At 51.9% G+C, this 19822-nt stretch overlaps 4 non-coding genes across 4 annotated transcripts; all 4 read right to left on the bottom strand.

The window, feature by feature from the left end:
- Positions 1 to 3262: 3262 nt before the first annotated feature.
- TRNAK-CUU (transfer RNA lysine (anticodon CUU)) lies at positions 3263 to 3335 on the bottom strand. Its single transcript has one exon. It is a non-coding gene; the product is annotated as a tRNA-Lys (tRNA).
- Positions 3336 to 5701: 2366 nt separating this feature from the next.
- Positions 5702 to 5774, bottom strand: TRNAR-CCU (transfer RNA arginine (anticodon CCU)). The gene has a single exon. It is a non-coding gene; the product is annotated as a tRNA-Arg (tRNA).
- Positions 5775 to 11405: 5631 nt separating this feature from the next.
- Positions 11406 to 11478, bottom strand: TRNAR-CCU (transfer RNA arginine (anticodon CCU)). Its single transcript has one exon. It is a non-coding gene; the product is annotated as a tRNA-Arg (tRNA).
- A 7272-nt stretch (positions 11479 to 18750) lies between these two features.
- Positions 18751 to 18823, bottom strand: TRNAK-CUU (transfer RNA lysine (anticodon CUU)). Its single transcript has one exon. It is a non-coding gene; the product is annotated as a tRNA-Lys (tRNA).
- Positions 18824 to 19822: the final 999 nt, after the last annotated feature.

Raw genomic sequence — 19822 nt, 5'->3', positions numbered from 1 at the left:
TCACACCCAATGTGGAGGTCGAACCCACGACCCTGAGATTAAGAGTCTCATGCTCTACCGACTGAGCTAGCCAGGCTGCTGTGGCTGTGTCATTTCACACACCCTCTGTGTGTTCTTTGTGAGGAAGTAGTGTGTGGTTATCCCAGGAGGCCCCTTTGTTTCATTTTCTCTGCTGCTGACCTGACACAGGCACCTTTCTCTTTCTCCATCTCTCGCTCTACCCCAGTCTTATGTCCCCATCAGTCTTTCTGGAGCTCACTCTGGTACATACATGCATCTGTCCTTTCAACCTGTCTCTGGGCACATGCTTAAATGTCCAGTAGAGAAGAGTATGAACTCTCCCTGTTTCGCGAGGTGGCAGTCAGCCTCCAGATCCATTTTCCGAAGTCTGCCGGAATGGCCGAGCGGTGTAAGGCACCACATTCAAGAGTAGTATCTTCCCCAGTCCTGTGGTCAAATCCTGCTGCTGACATAAAGTAGTTTTCATACCTACTTTAATCATAACACCAGCGGGGATGAGACCGTAAAACTCCTCTTTTTGAAAGGATGGGGGTGGACAGGACGGACCGGAGCGGACTCCGAGCTCGCTGTAAGCACGGGCGGCTCAGGCTAGGAAAGGGCGCAGGAAAGGCTCGGCCTAGGACCGCTCCCAGCGGCGCCTCCCAGGGCGGGAAGTGCTGCATTGTGTGGAGTCCTGTGGGAATCGTGAGGCAAACTGCAGGATGTGTGTGTGTGTAGTTTTAAGCCTCAGCAAAATATCTGAAAAAGGTGAGAGTTAATGTTAAACCCGAAAATGGAGAAGCCTTTAAAAATCATCACGCCCAAAGTGGGGCTCGAACCCACGACCCTGAGATTAAGAGTCTCATGCTTTACCGACTGAGCTAGCCGGGCTGCGGTGCCTATATCATTTCACACACCCTCTGTGTGTTCTTTGTGAGGAAGTAGTGTGTGGTTATCCCAGGAGGCCCCTTTGTTTCATTTTCTCTGCTGCTGTCTCGACACAGGCACCTTTCTCTTTCTCCATCTCTCGCTCTACTCCAGTCTTATGTCCCCATCAGTCTCTCTGGAGCTCACTCTGGTACATACATGCATCTGTCCTCTCAACCTGTCTCTGGGCACATACATAAATGTCCAGTAGAGAACAGTGTGAACTCTCCCTGTTTCGCGAGGTGGCAGTCAGCCTCCAGAACAGTGTTCCGCAGGCTGCCGGAATGGCCGAGCGGTGTAAGGCGCCACATTCAAGAGCAGTATCTTCCCCAGTCCCGTGATGAAATCCCGCTGCCGACATAAAGTAGTTTTCATACCTACTTTAATCATAACACCAGCGGGGATGAGACTTTAAACTCCTCTTTTTGAAAGGATGGGGGGGGGACAGGACGGACCGGAGCGGACTCCGAGCTCGCTGTAAGCACGGGCGGCTCAGGCTAGGAAAGGGCGCAGGAAAGGCTCGGCCTAGGACCGCTCCCAGCTGCGCCTCCCAGGACGGGAAGTGCTGCGTTGTGTGGAGTCCTGTGGGAATCGTGAGAAAAACTGCAGGATGTGTGTGTGTGTGTAGTTTTAAGCCTCAGCAAAATATCTGAAATAGGTGAGAGTTAATGTTAAACCCGAAAATGGAGAAGCCTTTAAAAAGCATCACACCCAACGTGGAGCTCGAACCCACGACCCTGAGATTAAGAGTCTCATGTTCTAACGACTGAGATAGCCAGGCTGCTGTGCTTATGTCATTTCACACACCCTCTGTGTGTTCTTTGTGAGGAAGTAGTGTGTGGTTATCCCAGGAGGCCCCTTTGTTTCATTTTCTCTGCTGCTGACTCGACACAGGCACCTTTCTCTTTCTCCATCTCTCGCTCTACCCCAGTCTTATGTCCCCATCAGTCTCTCTGGAGCTCACTCTGGTACATACATGCATCTGTCCTCTCAACCTGTCTCTGGGCACATACTTAAATGTCCAGTAGAGAACAGTGTGAACTCTCCCTGTTTCGCGAGGTGGCAGTCAGCCTCCAGAGCCGTGTTCTGCAGGCTGCCGGAATGGCCGAGGGGTGTAAGGCGCCACATTCAAGAGCAGTATCTTCCCCAGTCCTGTGATGAAATCTCGCTGCCCACATAAAGTAGTTTTCATACCTACTTTAATCATAACACCAGCGGGGATGAGACCTTAAACTCCTCATTTTGAAAGGATGTGGGGGGACAGGACGGACCGGAGCGGATTCCGAGCTCGCTGTAAGCACGGGCGGCTCAGGCTAGGAAAGGGCGCAGGAAAGGCTCGGCCTAGGACCGCTTCCAGCGGCGCCTCCCAGGACGGGAAGTGCTGCGTTGTGTGGAGTCCTGTGGGAATCGTGAGGCAAACTGCAGGATGTGTGTGTGTAGTTTTAAGCCTCAGCAAAATGTCTGAAATAGGTGAGAGTTAATGTTAAACCCAAAAATTGAGAAGCCTTTAAAAAGCATCACACCCAACACAGGGCTTGAAACCACGACCCTGAGATTAAGAGTCTCATGCTCTACCGACTGAGCTAGCCGGGGTGCTGTGCTTATGTCATTTCACACACCCTCTGTGTGTTCTTTGTGAGGAAGGAGTGTGTGGTTATCCCAGGAGGCCCCTTTGTTTCATTTTCTCTGCTGCTGACTCGACACAGGCACCTTTCTCTTTCTCCATCTCTCGCACTACCCCAGTCTTATGTCCCCTTCAGTCTCTCTGGATCTCACTCTGGTACATACATGCATCTGTCCTCTCAACCTGTCTCTGGGCACATACTTAAATGTCCAGTAGAGAACAGTGTGAACTCTCCCTGTTTCGCGAGGTGGCAGTCAGCCTCCAGAGCCGTTTTCCGGAGGCTGCCGGAATGGCTGAGTGTTGTAAGGTGCCACTTTCAAGAGCAGTATCTTCCCCAGTCCTGTGATCAAATCCCGCTGCCGACATGAAGTAGTTTTTATACCTACTTTAATCATAACATCAGCGGGGATGAGACCGTAAAACTCGTCTTTTTGAAAGGATGGGGGTGGACAGGACGGACCGGAGCGGACACAGAGCTCGCTGTAAGCACGGACGGCTCAGGCTAGGAAAGGGCGCAGGAAAGGCTCGGCCTAGGACCGCTCCCAGCGGCGCCTCCCAGGGCGGGAAGCGCTGCGTTGTGTGGAGTCCTGTGGGAATTGTGAGGCAAACTGCAGGATGTGTGTGTTCGTAGTTTTAAGCCTCAGCGAAATATCTGAAAAAGGTGAGAGTTAATGTTAAACCCGAAAATGGAGAAGCCTTTAAAAAGCATCACGCCCAACGTGGGGCTCGAACCCACGACCCTGAGATTAAGAGTCTCATGCTCTACCGACTGAGCTAGCCGGGCTGCTGTGCCTATGTCATTTCACACACCCTCTGTGTGTTCTTTGTGAGGAAGTAGTGTGTGGTTATCCCAGGAGGCCCCTTTGTTTCATTTTCTCTGCTGCTGACTCGACACAGGCACCTTTCTCTTTCTCCATCTCTCGCTCTACCCCAGTCTTATGTCCCCATCAGTCTCTCTGGAGCTCACTCTGGTACATACATGCATCTGTCCTCTCAACCTGTCTCTGGGCACATACTTAAATGTCCAGTAGAGAACAGTGTGAACTCTCCCTGTTTCGCGAGGGGGCAGTCAGCCTCCAGAGCCGTGTTCCGGAGGCTGCCGGAATGGCCGAGCGGTGTAAGGCGCCACATTCAAGAGCAGTATCTTCCCCAGTCCCGTAATTAAATCCCGCTGCCGACATAAAGTAGTTTTCATACCTACTTTAATCATAACACCAGCGGGGATGAGACCTTAAACTCCTCGTTTTGAAAGGATGGGGGGGGACAGGACGGACCGGAGCGAACTCCGAGCTCGCTGTAAGCACGGGCGGCTCAGGCTAGGAAAGGGCGCAGGAAAGGCTCGGCCTAGGACGGCTCACAGCGGCGCCTCCCAGGGCGGGAAGTGCTGCGTTGTGTGGAGTCCTGTGGGAATCGTGAGGCAAACTGCAGGATGTGTGTGTGTGTAGTTTTAAGCCTCAGCGAAATATCTTAAAAAGGTGAGAGTTAATGTTAAACCCAAAAATGGAGAAGCCTTTAAAAAGCATCACGCCCAACGTGGGGCTCGAACCCACTACCCTGAGATTAAGAGTCTCATGCTCTACCGACTGAGCTAGCAGGGCTGCTGTGCCTATGTCATTTCACACACCCTCTGTGTGTTCTTTGTAAGGAAGTAGTGTGTGGTTATACCAGGAGGCCCCTTTGTTTCATTTTCTCTGCTGCTGACTCGACACAGGCACCTTTCTCTTTCTCCATCTCTCGCTCTACCCCAGTCTTATGTCCCCATCAGTCTCTCTGGAGCTCACTCTGGTACATACATGCATCTGTCCTCTCAACCTGTCTCTGGGCACATACTTAAATGTCCAGTAGAGAACAGAGTGAACTCTCCCTGTTTCGCGAGGTGGCAGTCAGCCTCCAGAGCCGTTTTCTGGAGGCTGCCGGAATGGCTGAGCGGTGTAAGGTGCCACATTCAAGAGCAGTATCTTCCCCAGGCCTGTGATCAAATCCTGCTGCCGACATAAAGTAGTTTTCATACCTACTTTAATCATAACACCAGCGGGGATGAGACCATAAAACTCCTCTTTTTGAAAGGATGGGGGTGGACAGGACGGACGGAGCGGACTCCGAGCTCGCTGTAAGCACGGGCGCCTCAGGCTAGGAAAGGGCGCAGGAAAGGCTCGGCCTAGGACCGCTCCCAGCGGCGCCTCCCAGGGCGGGAAGTGCTGCGTTGTGTGGAGTCCTGTGGGAATCGTGAGGCAAACTGCAGGATGTGTGTGTGTGTAGTTTTAAGCCTCAGCGAAATATCTGAAAAAGGTGAGAGTTAATGTTAAACCCGAAAATGGAGAAGCCTTTAAAAAGCATCACACCCAACGTGGAGCTCAAACCCACAACCCTGAGATTAAGAGTCTCATGCTCTACCGACTGAGTTAGCCAGGCTTCTGTGGCTATGTCATTTCACACACCCTCTGTGTGTTCTTTGTGAGGAAGTAGTGTGTGGTTATCCCAGGAGGCCCCTTTGTTTCATTTTCTCTGCTGCTGACCTGACACAGGCACCTTTCTCTTTCTCCATCTCTCGCTCTACCCCAGTCTTATGTCCTCATCAGTCTCTCTGGAGCTCACTCTCGTAGATACATGCATCTGTCCTCTCAACCTGTCTCTGGGCACATACTTAAATGTCCAGTAGAGAACAGTTTGAACTCTCCCTGTTTCGCGAGGTGGCAGTCAGCCTCCAGAGTTGTGTCTGGAGGCTGCCGGAATGGCCGAGCGGTGTAAGGCGCCACATTCAAGAGCAGTATATTCCCCAGTCCCGTGGTCAAATCCCGCTGTTGACATAAAGTAGTTTTCATACCTACTTTAATCATAACACCAGCGGGGATGAGACCTTAAACTACTCTTTTTGAAAGGATGGGGGGGGACAGGACGGACCGGAGCAGACTCCGAGCTCGCTGTAAGCACGGGCGGCTCAGGCTAGGAAAGGGCGCAGGAAAGGCTCGGCCTAGGACCGCTTCCAGCGGCACCTCCCAGGACGGGAAGTGCTGCGTTGTGTGGAGTCCTGTGGGAATCGTGAGGCAAACTGCAGGATGTGTGTGTGTAGTTTTAAGCCTCAGCAAAATATCTGAAATAGGTGAGAGTTAATGTTAAACCCAAAAATTGAGAAGCCTTTAAAAAGCATCACACCCAACGCAGGGCTCGAAACCACGACCCTGAGATTAGGAGTCTCATGCTCTACCGACTGAGCTAGCCGGGCTGCTGTGCTTATGTCATTTCACACACCCTCTGTGTGTTCTTTGTGAGGAAGGAGTGTGTGGTTATCCCAGGAGGCCCCTTTGTTTCATTTTCTCTGCTGCTGACTCGACACAGGCACCTTTCTCTTTCTCCATCTCTAGCTCTACCCCAGTCTTATGTCCCCATCAGTCTATCTGGAGCTCACTCTGGTACATACATGCATCTGTCCTCTCAACCTGTCTCTGGGCACATACTTAAATGTCCAGTAGAGAACAGTGTGAACTCTCCCTGTTTCGCGAGGTGGCAGTCAGCCTCCAGAGCAGTGTTCCGCAGGCTGCCGGAATTGCCGAGCGGTGTAAGGCGCCACATTCAAGAGCAGTATCTTCCCCAGTCCCGTGATGAAATCCCGCTGCCGACATAAAGTAGTTTTCATACCTACTTTAATCATAACACCAGCGGGGATGAGACTTTAAACTCCTCTTTTTGAAAGGATGGGGGGGGGCAGGACGGACCGGAGCGGACTCCGAGCTCGCTGTAAGCACGGGCGGCTCAGGCTTGGAAAGGGCGTAGGAAAGGCTCGGCCTAGGACCGCTCCCAGCGGCGCCTCCCAGGACGGGAAGTGCTGCGTTGTGTGGAGTCCTGTGGGAATCGTGAGGCAAACTGCAGGATGTGTGTGTGTGTGTGTAGTTTTAAGCCTCAGCAAAATATCTGAAATAGGTGAGAGTTAATGTTAAACCCGAAAATGGAGAAGCCTTTAAAAAGAATCACACCCAACATGGAGCTCGAACCCACGACCCTGAGATTAATAGTCGCATGTTCTACCGACTGAGATAGCCAGGCTGCTGTGCTTATGTCATTTCACACACCCTCTGTGTGTTCTTTGTGAGGAAGTAGTGTGTGGTTATCCCAGGAGGCCCCTTTGTTTCATTTTCTCTGCTGCTGACTCGACACAGGCACCTTTCTCTTTCTCCATCTCTCGCTCTACCCCAGTCTTATGTCCCCATCAGTCTCTCTGGAGCTCACTCTGGTACATACATGCATCTGTCCTCTCAACCTGTCTCTGGGCACATACTTAAATGTCCAGTAGAGAACAGTGTGAACTCTCCCTGTTTCGCGAAGTGGCAGTCAGCCTCCAGAGCCGTGTTCCGCAGGCTGCCGGAATGGCCGAGCGGTGTAAGGCGCCACATTCAAGGGCAGTATCTTCCCCAGTCCCGTGATGAAATCCCGCTCCCGACATAAAGTAGTTTTCATACCTACTTTAATCATAACACCAGCAGGGATGAGACTTTAAACTCCTCTTTTTGAAAGGATGGGGGGGGGGGGGAACGGACCGGAGCGGACTCCAAGCTCGCTGTAAGCACGGGCGGCTCAGGCTAGGAAAGGGCGCAGGAAAGGCTCGGCCTAGGACCGCTCCCAGCGGCGCCTCCCAGGACGGGAAGTGCTGCGTTGTGTGGAGTCCTGTGGGAATCGTGAGGCAAACTGCAGGATGTGTGTGTGTGTGTAGTTTTAAGCCTCAGCAAAATATCTGAAATAGGTGAGAGTTAATGTTAAACCCGAAAATGGAGAAGCCTTTAAAAAGCATCACACCTAACGTGGAGCTCTAACCCACAACCTTGAGATTAAGAGTATCATGTTCTACCGACTGAGCTAGCCGGGCTGCTGTGCTTATGTTATTTCACACACCCTCTGTGTGTTCTTTGTGAGGAAGTAGTGTGTGGTTATCCCAGGAGGCCCCTTTGTTTCATTTTCTCTGCTGCTGACTCAACACAGGCACCTTTCTCTTTCTCCATCTCTCGCTCTACCCCAGTCTTATGTCCCCATCAGTCTCTCTGGAGCTCACTCTGGTACATACATGCATCTGTCCTCTCAACCTGTCTCTGGGCACATACTTAAATGTCCAGTAGAGAACAGTGTGAACTCTCCCTGTTTCGCGACGTGGCAGTCAGCCTCCAGAGCCGTGTTCCGCAGGCTGCCGGAATGGCCGAGCGGTGTAAGGCGCCACATTCAAGAGCAGTATCTTCCCCAGTCCTGTGATTAAATCCCGCTGCCCACGTAAAGAAGTTTTCATACCTACTTTAATCATAACACCAGTGGGGATGAGACTTTAAACTCCTCTTTTTGAAAGGATGGGGGGGACAGGACGGACCGGAGTGGACTCCGAGCTCGCTGTAAGCACGGGCGGCTCAGGCTAGGAAAGGGCGCAGGAAAGGCTCGGCCTAGGACCGCCCCCAGCGGCACCTCCCAGGGCGGGAAGTGCTGCGTTGTGTGGAGTCCTGTGGGAATCGTGAGGCAAACTGCAGGATGTGTGTGTGTGTGTAGTTTTAAGCCTCAGCAAAATATCTGAAAAAGGTGAGAGTTAATGTTAAACCCGAAAATGGAGAAGCCTTTAAAAAGCATCACGCCCAACGTGGGGCTCGAACCGACGACCTTGAGATTAAGAGTCTCATGCTCTACCAACTGAGCTAGTCAGGCTGCTGTGCCTATGTCATTTCACACACCCTCTGTGTGTTCTTTGTGAGGAAGTAGTGTGTGGTTATCCCAGGAGGCCCCTTTGTTTCATTTTCTCTGCTGCTGACTCGACACAGGCACCTTTCTCTTTCTCCATCTCTCGCTCTACCCCAGTCTTATGTCCCCATCAGTCTCTCTGGAGCTCACTCTGGTACATACATGCATCTGTCCTCTCAACCTGTCTCTGGGCACATACTTAAATGTCCAGTAGAGAACAGTGTGAACTCTCCCTGTTTCGTGAGGTGGCAGTCAGCCTCCAGAGCCGTGTTCCGCACGCTGCCGGAATGGCCGAGCGGTGTAAGGCGCCACATTCAAGAGCAGTATCTTCCCCAGTCCCGTGATGAAATCCCGCTGCCGACATAAAGTAGTTTTCATACCTACTTTAATCATAACACCAGCGGGGATGAGACTTTAAACTCCTCTTTTTGAAAGGAATGGGGGGGACAGGACGGACCGGAGCGGACTCCGAGCTCGCTGTAAGCACGAGCGGCTAAGGCTAGGAAGGGGCGCAGGAAAGGCTCGGCCTAGGACCGCTCCCAGCGGCGCCTCCCAGGACGGGAAGTGCTGCGTTGTGTGGAGTCCTGTGGGAATCGTGAGGCAAACTGCAGGATGTGTGTGTGTGTGTAGTTTTAAGCCTCAGCAAAATATCTGAAATAGCTGAGAGTTAATGTTAAACCCGAAAATGGAGAAGCCTTTAAAAAGCATCACACCCAACGTTGAGCTCGAACACACGACCCTGAGATTAAGAGTCTCATGTTCTACCGACTGAGCTAGCCGGGCTGCTGTGCTTATGTCATTTCACAAACCCTCTGTGTGTTCTTTGTGAGGAAGTAGTGTGTGGTTATCCCAGGAGGACCCTTTGTTTCATTTTCTCTGCTGCTGACTCGACACAGGCACCTTTCTCTTTCTCCATCTCTCGCTCTACCCCAGTCTTATGACCCCATCAGTCTCTCTGGAGCTCACTCTGGTACATACATGCATCTGTCCTCTCAACCTGTCTCTGGGCACATAATTAGATGTCCAGTAGAGAACAGTGTGAACTCTCCCTGTTTCGCGAGGGGGCAGTCAGCCTCCAGAGCCGTGTTCCGGAGGCTGCCGGAATGGCCGAGCGGTGTAAGGCGCCACATTCAAGAGCAGTATCTTCCCCAGTCCCGTAATTAAATCCCGCTGCCGACATAAAGTAGTTTTCATACCTACTTTAATCATAACACCAGCGGGGATGAGACCTTAAACTCCTCGTTTTGAAAGGATGGGGGGGGACAGGACGGACCGGAGCGAACTCCGAGCTCGCTGTAAGCACGGGCGGCTCAGGCTAGGAAAGGGCGCAGGAAAGGCTCGGCCTAGGACGTCTCCCAGCGGCGCCTCCCAGGGCGGGAAGTGCTGCGTTGTGTGGAGTCCTGTGGGAATCGTGAGGCAAACTGCAGGATGTGTGTGTGTGTAGTTTTAAGCCTCAGCGAAATATCTTAAAAAGGTGAGAGTTAATGTTAAACCCAAAAATGGAGAAGCCTTTAAAAAGCATCACGCCCAACGTGGGGCTCGAACCCACTACCCTGAGATTAAGAGTCTCATGCTCTACCGACTGAGCTAGCAGGGCTGCTGTGCCTATGTCATTTCACACACCCTCTGTGTGTTCTTTGTAAGGAAGTAGTGTGTGGTTATACCAGGAGGCCCCTTTGTTTCATTTTCTCTGCTGCTGACTCGACACAGGCACCTTTCTCTTTCTCCATCTCTCGCTCTACCCCAGTCTTATGTCCCCATCAGTCTCTCTGGAGCTCACTCTGGTACATACATGCATCTGTCCTCTCAACCTGTCTCTGGGCACATACTTAAATGTCCAGTAGAGAACAGAGTGAACTCTCCCTGTTTCGCGAGGTGGCAGTCAGCCTCCAGAGCCGTTTTCTGGAGGCTGCCGGAATGGCTGAGCGGTGTAAGGTGCCACATTCAAGAGCAGTATCTTCCCCAGGCCTGTGATCAAATCCCGCTGCCGACATAAAGTAGTTTTCATACCTACTTTAATCATAACACCAGCGGGGATGAGACCATAAAACTCCTCTTTTTGAAAGGCTGGGGGTGGACAGGACGGACGGAGCGGACTCCGAGCTCGCTGTAAGCACGGGCGCCTCAGGCTAGGAAAGGGCGCAGGAAAGGCTCGGCCTAGGACCGCTCCCAGCGGCGCCTCCCAGGGCGGGAAGTGCTGCGTTGTGTGGAGTCCTGTGGGAATCGTGAGGCAAACTGCAGGATGTGTGTGTGTAGTTTTAAGCCTCAGCGAAATATCTGAAAAAGGTGAGAGTTAATGTTAAACCCGAAAATGGAGAAGCCTTTAAAAAGCATCACACCCAACGTGGAGCTCAAACCCACAACCCTGAGATTAAGAGTCTCATGCTCTACCGACTGAGTTAGCCAGGCTTCTGTGGCTATGTCATTTCACACACCCTCTGTGTGTTCTTTGTGAGGAAGTAGTGTGTGGTTATCCCAGGAGGCCCCTTTGTTTCATTTTCTCTGCTGCTGACCTGACACAGGCACCTTTCTCTTTCTCCATCTCTCGCTCTACCCCAGTCTTATGTCCTCATCAGTCTCTCTGGAGCTCACTCTCGTAGATACATGCATCTGTCCTCTCAACCTGTCTCTGGGCACATACTTAAATGTCCAGTAGAGAACAGTTTTTAACTCTCCCTGTTTCGCGAGGTGGCAGTCAGCCTCCAGAGTTGTGTCTGGAGGCTGCCGGAATGGCCGAGCGGTGTAAGGCGCCACATTCAAGAGCAGTATATTCCCCAGTCCCGTGGTCAAATCCCGCTGCTGACATAAAGTAGTTTTCATACCTACTTTAATCATAACACCAGCGGGGATGAGACCTTAAACTACTCTTTTTGAAAGGATGGGGGGGGACAGGACGGACCGGAGCAGACTCCGAGCTCGCTGTAAGCACGGGCGGCTCAGGCTAGGAAAGGGCGCAGGAAAGGCTCGGCCTAGGACCGCTTCCAGCGGCACCTCCCAGGACGGGAAGTGCTGCGTTGTGTGGAGTCCTGTGGGAATCGTGAGGCAAACTGCAGGATGTGTGTGTGTAGTTTTAAGCCTCAGCAAAATATCTGAAATAGGTGAGAGTTAATGTTAAACCCAAAAATTGAGAAGCCTTTAAAAAGCATCACACCCAACGCAGGGCTCGAAACCACGACCCTGAGATTAGGAGTCTCATGCTCTACCGACTGAGCTAGCCGGGCTGCTGTGCTTATGTCATTTCACAAACCCTCTGTGTGTTCTTTGTGAGGAAGTAGTGTGTGGTTATCCCAGTAGGACCCTTTGTTTCATTTTCTCTGCTGCTGACTCGACACAGGCACCTTTCTCTTTCTCCATCTCTCGCTCTACCCCAGTCTTATGTCCCCATCAGTCTCTCTGGAGCTCACTCTGGTACATACATGCATCTGTCCTCTCAACCTGTCTCGGGGCACATAATTAGATGTCCAGTAGAGAACAGTGTGAACTCTCCCTGTTTCGCGAGGTGGCAGTCAGCCTCCAGAGCCGTTTTCCGCAGGCTGCCGGAATGGCCGAGCGGTGTAAGGCGCCACATTCAAGAGCAGTATCTTCCCCAGTCCCGTGATGAAATCCCGCTGCCGACATAAAGTAGTTTTCATACCTACTTTAATCATAACACCAGCGGGGATGAGACTTTAAACTCCTCTTTTTGAAAGGATGGGGGGGGACTGGACGGACCGGAGCGGACTCCGAGCTCGCTGTAAGCACGAGCGGCTCAGGCTAGGAAAGGGCGCAGGAAAGGCTCGGCCTAGGACCGCTCCCAGCGGCGCCTCCCAGGACGGGAAGTGCTGCGTTGTGTGGAGTCCTGTGGGAATCGTGAGGCAAACTGCAGGATGTGTGTGTGTGTGTAGTTTTAAGCCTCAGCAAAATATCTGAAATAGCTGAGAGTTAATGTTAAACCCGAAAATGGAGAAGCCTTTAAAAAGCATCACACCCAACGAGTAGCTCGAACCCACGACCCTGAGATAAAAAGTCTCATGTTCTACCGACTGAGCTAGCCGGGCTGCTGTGCTTATATCATTTCACAAACCCTCTGTGTGTTCTTTGTGAGGAAGTAGTGTGTGGTTATCCCAGGAGGCCCCTTTGTTTCATTTTCTCTGCTGCTGACTCGACACAGGCACCTTTCTCTTTCTCCATCTCTCGCTCTACCCCAGTCTTATGTCCCCATCAGTCTCTCTGGAGCTCACTTTGGTACATACATGCATCTGTCCTCTCAACCTGTCTCTGGGCACATACTTAAATGTCCAGTAGAGAACAGTGTGAACTCTCCCTGTTTCGCGAGGTGGCAGTCAGCCTCCAGAGCCGTGTTCCGCAGGCTGCCGGAATGGCCGAGCGGTGTAATGCGCCACATTCAAGAGCAGTATCTTCCCCAGTCCTGTGATGAAATCCCGCTGCCCGCATAAAGTAGTTTTCATACCTACTTTAATCATAACACCAGTGGGGATGAGACTTTAAACTCCTCTTTTTGAAAGGATGGGGGGGGACAGGACGGACCGGAGCGGACTCCGAGCTCGCTGTAAGCACGGGCGGCTCAGGCTAGGAAAGGGCGCAGGAAAGGCTCGGCCTTGGACCGCTCCCAGCGGCGCCTCCCAGGGCAGGAAGTGCTGCGTTGTGTGGAGTCCTGTGGGAATCGTGAGGCAAACTGCAGAATGTGTGTGTGTGTGTAGTTTTAAGCCTCAGCAAAATATCTGAAAAAGGTGAGAGTTAATGTTAAACCCGAAAATGGAGAAGCCTTTAAAAAGCATCACGCCCAACATGGGGCTCCAACCCACGACCCTGAGATTAAGAGTCTCATGCTCTACCGACTGAGCTAGTCAGACTGCTGTGCCTATGTCATTTCACACACCCTCTGTGTGTTCTTTGTGAGGAAGTAGTGTGTGGTTATCCCAGGAGGCCCCTTTGTTTCATTTTCTCTGCTGCTGACTCGACACAGGCACCTTTCTCTTTCTCCATCTCTCGCACTACCCCAGTCTTATGTCCCCTTCAGTCTCTCTGGATCTCACTCTGGTACATACATGCATCTGTCCTCTCAACCTCTCTCTGGGCACATACTTAAATGTCCAGTAGAGAACAGTGTGAACTCTCCCTGTTTTGCGAGGTGGCAGTCAGCCTCCAGAGATGTGTCCGGAGGATGCCGGAATGGCCGAGCGGTGTACGGCGCCACATTCAAGAGCAGTATATTCCCCAGTCCCGTGGTCAAATCCCGCTGCTGACATAAAGTAGTTTTCATACCTACTTTAATCATAACACCAGCGGGGATGAGACCTTAAACTCATCTTTTTGAAAGGATGGGGGGGGACAGGACGGACCGGAGCAGACTCCGAGCTCGCTGTAAGCACGGGCGGCTCAGGCTAGGAAAGGGCGCAGGAAAGGCTCGGCCTAGGACCGCTCCCAGCGGCGCCTCCCAGGGCGGGAAGTGCTGCGTTGTGTGGAGTCCTGTGGGAATCGTGAGGCAAACTGCAGGATGTGTGTTTGTGTATTTTTAAGCCTCAGCGAAATATCTGAAAAAGGTGAGAGTTAATGTTAAACCCGAAAAGGGTGAAGCCTTTAAAAAGCATCACACCCAATGTGGGGCTCGAACCCACGACCCTGAGATTAAGAGTCTCATGCTCTATCGACTGAGCTAGCCGGGCTGCTGTGCCTATGTCATTTCACACACCCTCTGTGTGTTCTTTGAGAGGAAGTAGTGTGTGGTTATCCCAGGAGGCCCCTTTGTTTCATTTTCTCTGCTGCTGACTCGACACAGGCACCTTTCTCTTTCTCCATCTCTCGCTCTACCCCAGTCTTATGTCCCCATCAGTCTTTCTGGAGCTCACTCTGGTACATACATGCATCTGTCCTCTCAACCTGTCTCTGGGCACATACTTAAATGTCCAGTAGAGAACAGTGTGAACTCTCCCTGTTTCGCGAGGTGGCAGTCAGCCTCCAGAGCCGTTTTCCAGAGGCTGCCGGAATGGCTGAGCGTTGTAAGGTGCCACATTCAAGAGCAGTATTTTTCCCAGTCCTGTGATCAAATCCCGCTGCCGACATAAAGTAGTTTTCAAACCTACTTTAATCATAACACCAGCGGAGATGAGACCGTAAAACTCGTCTTTTTGAAAGGATGGGGGTGGACAGGACGGACCGGAGCGGACTCCGAGCTCGCTGTAAGCACGGACGGCTCAGGCTAGGAAAGGGCGCAGGAAAGGCTCGGCCTAGGACCGCTCCCAGCGGCGCCTCCCAGGGCGGGAAGTGCTGCGTTGTGTGGAGTCCTGTGGGAATTGTGAGGCAAACTGCAGGATGTGTGTGTGCGTAGTTTTAAGCCTCAGCGAAATATCTGAAAAAGGTGAGAGTTAATGTTAAACCCGAAAATGGAGAAGCCTTTAAAAAGCATCACCCCCAACGTGTGGCTCGAATCCACGACCCTGAGATTAAGAGTCTCATGCTCTACCAACTGAGCTAGCTAGGCTGCTGTGTCTATGTCATTTCACACACCCTCTGTGTGTTCTTTGTGAGGCAGTAGTGTGTGGTTATCCCAGGAGGCCCCTTTGTTTCATTTTGTCTGCTGCTGACTCGACACAGGCACCTTTCTCTTTCTCCATCTCTCGCTCTACCCCAGTCTTATGTCCCCATCAGTCTTTCTGGAGCTCACTCTGGTACATACATGCATCTGTCCTCTCAACCTGTCTCTGGGGACATGCTTAAATGTCCAGTATAGAACAGTGTGAACTCTCCCTGTTTCGCGAGGTGGCAGTCAGCCTTCAGAGCCGTGTTCCGTAGGCTGCCGGAATGGCCGAGCGGTGTAAGGCGCCACATTCAAGAGCAATATCTTCCCCAGTCTTGTGATCAAATACCGCTGCTGACATAAAGTAGTTTTCATACCTACTTTAATCATAACACCAGCGGGGATGAGACCTTAAACTCCTCTTTTTGAAAGGATAGGGGGGGACAGGACGGACCGGAGCGGACTACGAGCTCGCTGAAAGCACGGGCGGCTCAGGCTAGGAAAGGGCGCAGGAAAGGCTCGGCCTAGGACCGCTCCCAGCGGCGCCTCCCAGGGCGGGAAGTGATGCGTTGTGTGGAGTCCTGTGGGAATCGTGAGGCAAACTGCAGGATGTGTGTGTGTGTAGTTTTAAGCCTCAGCGAAATATCTGAAAAAGGTGAGAGTTAATGTTAAACCCGAAAATGGAGAAGCCTTTAAAAAGCATCACACCCAACATGGGGCTCAAACCCACAACCCTGAGATTAAGGGTCTCATGCTTTACCGACTGAGCTAGCCGGGCTGCTGTGCCTATATCATTTCACACACCCTCTGTGTGTTCTTTGTGAGGAAGTAGTGTGTGGTTATCCATGGAGGCCCCTTGGTTTCATTTTCTCTGCTGCTGACTCGACACAGGCACCTTTCTCTTTCTCCATCTCTCGCTCTACCCCAGTCTTATGTCCTCATCAGTCTCTCTGGAGCTCATTCTGGTACATACATGCATCTGTCCTCTCAACCTGTCTCTGGGCACATACTTAAATGTCCAGTAGAGAACAGTGTGAACTCTCCCTGTTCCGCGAGGTAGCAGTCAGCCTCCAGAGCCGTTTTCTGCAGGCTGCCGGAATGGCTGAGCGTTGTAAGGTGCCACATTCAAGAGCAGTATCTTCCCTAGTCCTGTGATCAAATCCTGCTTTTGACATAAAGTAGTTTTCATAACTACTTTAATCATAACACCAGCGGGGATGAGACCGTAAAACTCCTCTTTTTGAAAGGATGGGGGTGGACAGGACGGACCGGATCGGACTCAGAGCTCGCTGTAAGCACGGGCGGCTCAGGCTAGGAAAGGGCGCAGGAAAGGCTCGGCCTAGGACCGCTCCCAGCGTCACCTCCTAGGGCGGGAAGTGCTGCGTTGTGTGAAGTCCTGTGGGAATCGTGAGGCAAACTGCAGGATGTGTGTGTGTGTGTAGTTTTAAGCCTCAGCGAAATATCTGAAAAAGGTGAGAGTTAATGTTAAACCCGAAAATGGAGAAGCCTTTAAAAAGCATCATGCCCAACATGGGGCTGGAACCCACGACCCTGAGACTAAGAGTCTCATGCTCTGCCGACTGAGCTAGCCAGGCTGCTGTAAATGTGTCATTTCACACACCCTCTGTGTGTTCTTTGTGAGGAAGTAGTGTGTGGTTATCCCAGGAGGCCCCTTTGTTTCATTTTCTCTGCTGCTGACTCGACACAGGCACCTTTCTCTTTATCCATCTCTCGCTCTACCCCAGTCTTATGTCCCCATCAGTCTCTCTGGAGCTCACTCTGGTACATACATGCATCTGTCCTCTCAACCTGTCTCTGGGCACATACTTAAATGTCCACTATAGAACAGTGTGAACTCTCCCTGTTTCGCGAGGTGGCAGTCAGCCTCCAGAGCTGTGTTCTGGAGGCTGCCGGAATGGCCGAGCGATGTAAGGCGCCACATTCAAGAGCAGTATCTTTCCCAGTCCCGTGGTCAAATCCCGCTGCTGACATCAAGTAGTTTTCATACCTACTTTAATCATAACACCAGGAGGGATGATACCTTAAACTCCTCTTTTTGAAAGTATGGGGGGGGGGGGACAGGACGGACCGGAGCGGACTCCGAGCTCGTTGTAAGCACAGGTGGCTCAGGCTAGGAAAGGGCGCAGGAACGGCTCGGATTCGGACCGCTCCCAGCGGCGCCACCCAGGGCGGGAAGTGCTGCTTTGTGTGGAGTCCTGTGGGAATCGTGAGGCAAACTGCAGGATGTGTGTGTGTGTAGTTTTAAGCCTCAGCGAAATATCTGAAAAAGGTGAGAGTTAATGTTCAACCCGAAAATGGAGAAGCCTTTAAAAATCATCACTCCCAATGTGGAGGTCGAACCCACGACCCTGAGATTAAGAGTCTCACGCTCTACCGACTGAGCTAGCCGGGATGCTGTGCATATGTCATTTCACACACCCTCTGTGTGTTCTTTGTGAGGAAGTAGTGTGTGGTTATCCCAGGAGGCCCCTTTGTTTCATTTTCTCTGCTGCTGACTCGACACAGGCAACTTTCTCTTTCTCCATCTCTCGCTCTACCCCAGTCTTATGTCCCCTCCAGTTTCTCTGGAGCTCACTCTGGTACATACATGCATCTGTCCTCTCAACCTGTCTCTGGGCACATACTTAAATGTCCAGTAGAGAACAGTGTGAACTCTCCCTGTGTCGCGAGGTGGCAGTCAGCCTCCAGAGCCGTGTTCCACAGGCTGCCGGAATGGCCGAGCGGTGTAAGGCGCCACATTCAAGAGCAGTATCTTCCCCAGTCCCGTGATCAAATCCTGCTGCTGACATAAAGTAGTTTTCATACCTACTTTAATCATAACACTAGCGGGCATGAGACTTTAAACTCCTCTTTTTGAAAGGATGGGGGGGGACAGGACGGACCGGAGCGGACTCCGAGCTCGCTGTGAGCACGGGCGGCTCAGGCTAGGAAAGGGCGCAGGAAAGGCTCGGCCTAGGACCGCTCCCAGCGCCGCCTCTCAGGGCAGGCGGGAAGTGCTGCGTTGTGTGGAGTCCTGTGGGAATCGTGAGGCAAACTGCAGGATGTGTGTGTGTGTGTAGTTTTAAGCCTCAGCGAAATATCTGAAAAAGGAGAGAGTTAATGTTAAGCACGAAAATGGAGAAGCCTTTAAAAAGCATCACCCCCAACGTGGGGCTCGAACCCACAACCCTGAGATTAAGAGTCTCATGCGCAACCGACTGAGTTAGCCGGGCTTCTGTGTCTATGTCCTTTCACACACACCCTCTGTGTGTTCTTTGTGAGGAAGTAGTGTGTGGTTATCCCAGGAGGCCCCTTTGTTTCATTTTCTCTGCTGCTGACTCGACACAGGCACCTTTCTCTTTCTCCATCTCTCGTTCTACCCCAGTCTTATGTCCCCATCAGTCTCTCTGGAGCTCACTGTGGTACATACATGCATCTGTCCTCTCAACCTGTCTCTGGGCATATACTTAAATGTCCAGTAGAGAACAGTGTGAACTCTCCCTGTGTCGCGAGGTGGCAGTCAGCCTCCAGAGCCGTGTTCCGCAGGCTGCCGGAATGGCCGAGCGGTGTAAGGCGCCACGTTCAAAAGCTGTATCTTCCCCAGTCCTGTGGTCAAATCCCGCTGCTGACATAAAGTAGTTTTCATACCTACTTTAATCATAACACCAGCGGGGATGAGACCTTAAACTCCTCTTTTTGAAAGGATGGGGGGGGACAGGACGGACCGGAGCGGACTCCGAGCTCGCTGTAAGCACAGGCGGCTCAGGCTAGGAAAGGGCGCAGGAAAGGCTCGGCCTAGGAGCGCTCCCAGCGGCGCCACCCAGGGCAGGAAGTGCTGCGTTGTGTGGAGTCCTGTGGAAATTGTGAGGCAAAATGCAGGATGTGTGTCTGTGTAGTTTTAAGCCTCAGCGAAATATCTGAAAAAGGTGAGAGTTAATGTTCAACCCGAAAATGGAGAAGCCTTTAAAAAGCATCACGCCCAACGTGGGGATCGAACCCACGACCCTGAGATTAAGAGTCTCATGCTCTACCGACTGAGCTAGCCGGGCTGCTGTGCCTATGTCATTTCACACACCCTCTGTGTGTTCTTTGTGAGGAAGTAGTGTGTTGTTATCCCAGGAGGCCCCTTTGTTTCATTTTCTCTGCTGCTGACTCGACACAGGCACCTTTCTCTTTCTCCATCTCTCGCTCTACCCCAGTCTTATGTCCCCATCAGTCTCTCTGGAGCTCACTCTGGTACATACATGCATCTGTCCTCTCAACCTGTCTCTGGGCACATACTTAAATGTCCAGTAGAGAACAGTGTGAACTCTCCCTGTGTCGCGAGGTGGCAGTCAGCCTCCAGAGCCATGTTCCGCAGCCTGCCGGAATGGCCAAGCGGTGTAAGGCGCCACATTCAAGTGCAGTATTTTCCCCAGTCCTGTGATCAAATCCCGCTGCTGACATAAAGTAGTTTTCATACCTACTTTAATCATAACACCAGCGGGGATGAGACTTTAAACTCCTCTTTTTGAAAGGATGGGGGGGGACAGGATGGACCGGAGCGGCCTCGAGCTCGCTGTAAGCACGGGCGGCTCAGGCTAGGAAAGGGCGCAGGAAAGGCTCGGCATAGGACCGCTCCCAGCGGCGCCTCCCAGGGCGGGAAGTGCTGCGTTGTGTGGAGTCCTGTGGGAATCGTGAGGCAAACTGCAGGATGTGTGTGTGTGTGTAGTTTTAAGCCTGAGCAAAATATCTGAAAAAGGTGAGAGTTAATGTTAAACCCGAAAATGGAGAAGCCTTTAAAAAGTATCACGCCCAATGTGGAGCTCGAACCCACGACCCTGAGATTAAGAGTCTCATGCTCTACCGACTGAGTTAGCCAGGCTACTGTGGCTATGTCATTTCACACACCCTCTGTGTGTTCTTTGTGAGGAAGTTGTGTGTGGTTATCCCAGGAGGCCCCTTTGTTTAATTTTCTCTGCTGCTGACCTGACACAGGCTCCTTTCTCTTTCTTCATCTCTCGCTCTACCCCAGTCTTATGTCCCCATCAGTCTTTCTGGAGCTCACT

The sequence above is a fragment of the Pleurodeles waltl genome, chromosome 6, assembly GCF_031143425.1.
Source record: "Pleurodeles waltl isolate 20211129_DDA chromosome 6, aPleWal1.hap1.20221129, whole genome shotgun sequence".
In the NCBI taxonomy this organism is placed as follows: Eukaryota; Metazoa; Chordata; class Amphibia; order Caudata; family Salamandridae; genus Pleurodeles; species Pleurodeles waltl.
The sequence above is the reverse complement of the archived record's forward strand: the minus strand, read 5'-3'. Positions and strand labels throughout refer to the sequence as shown.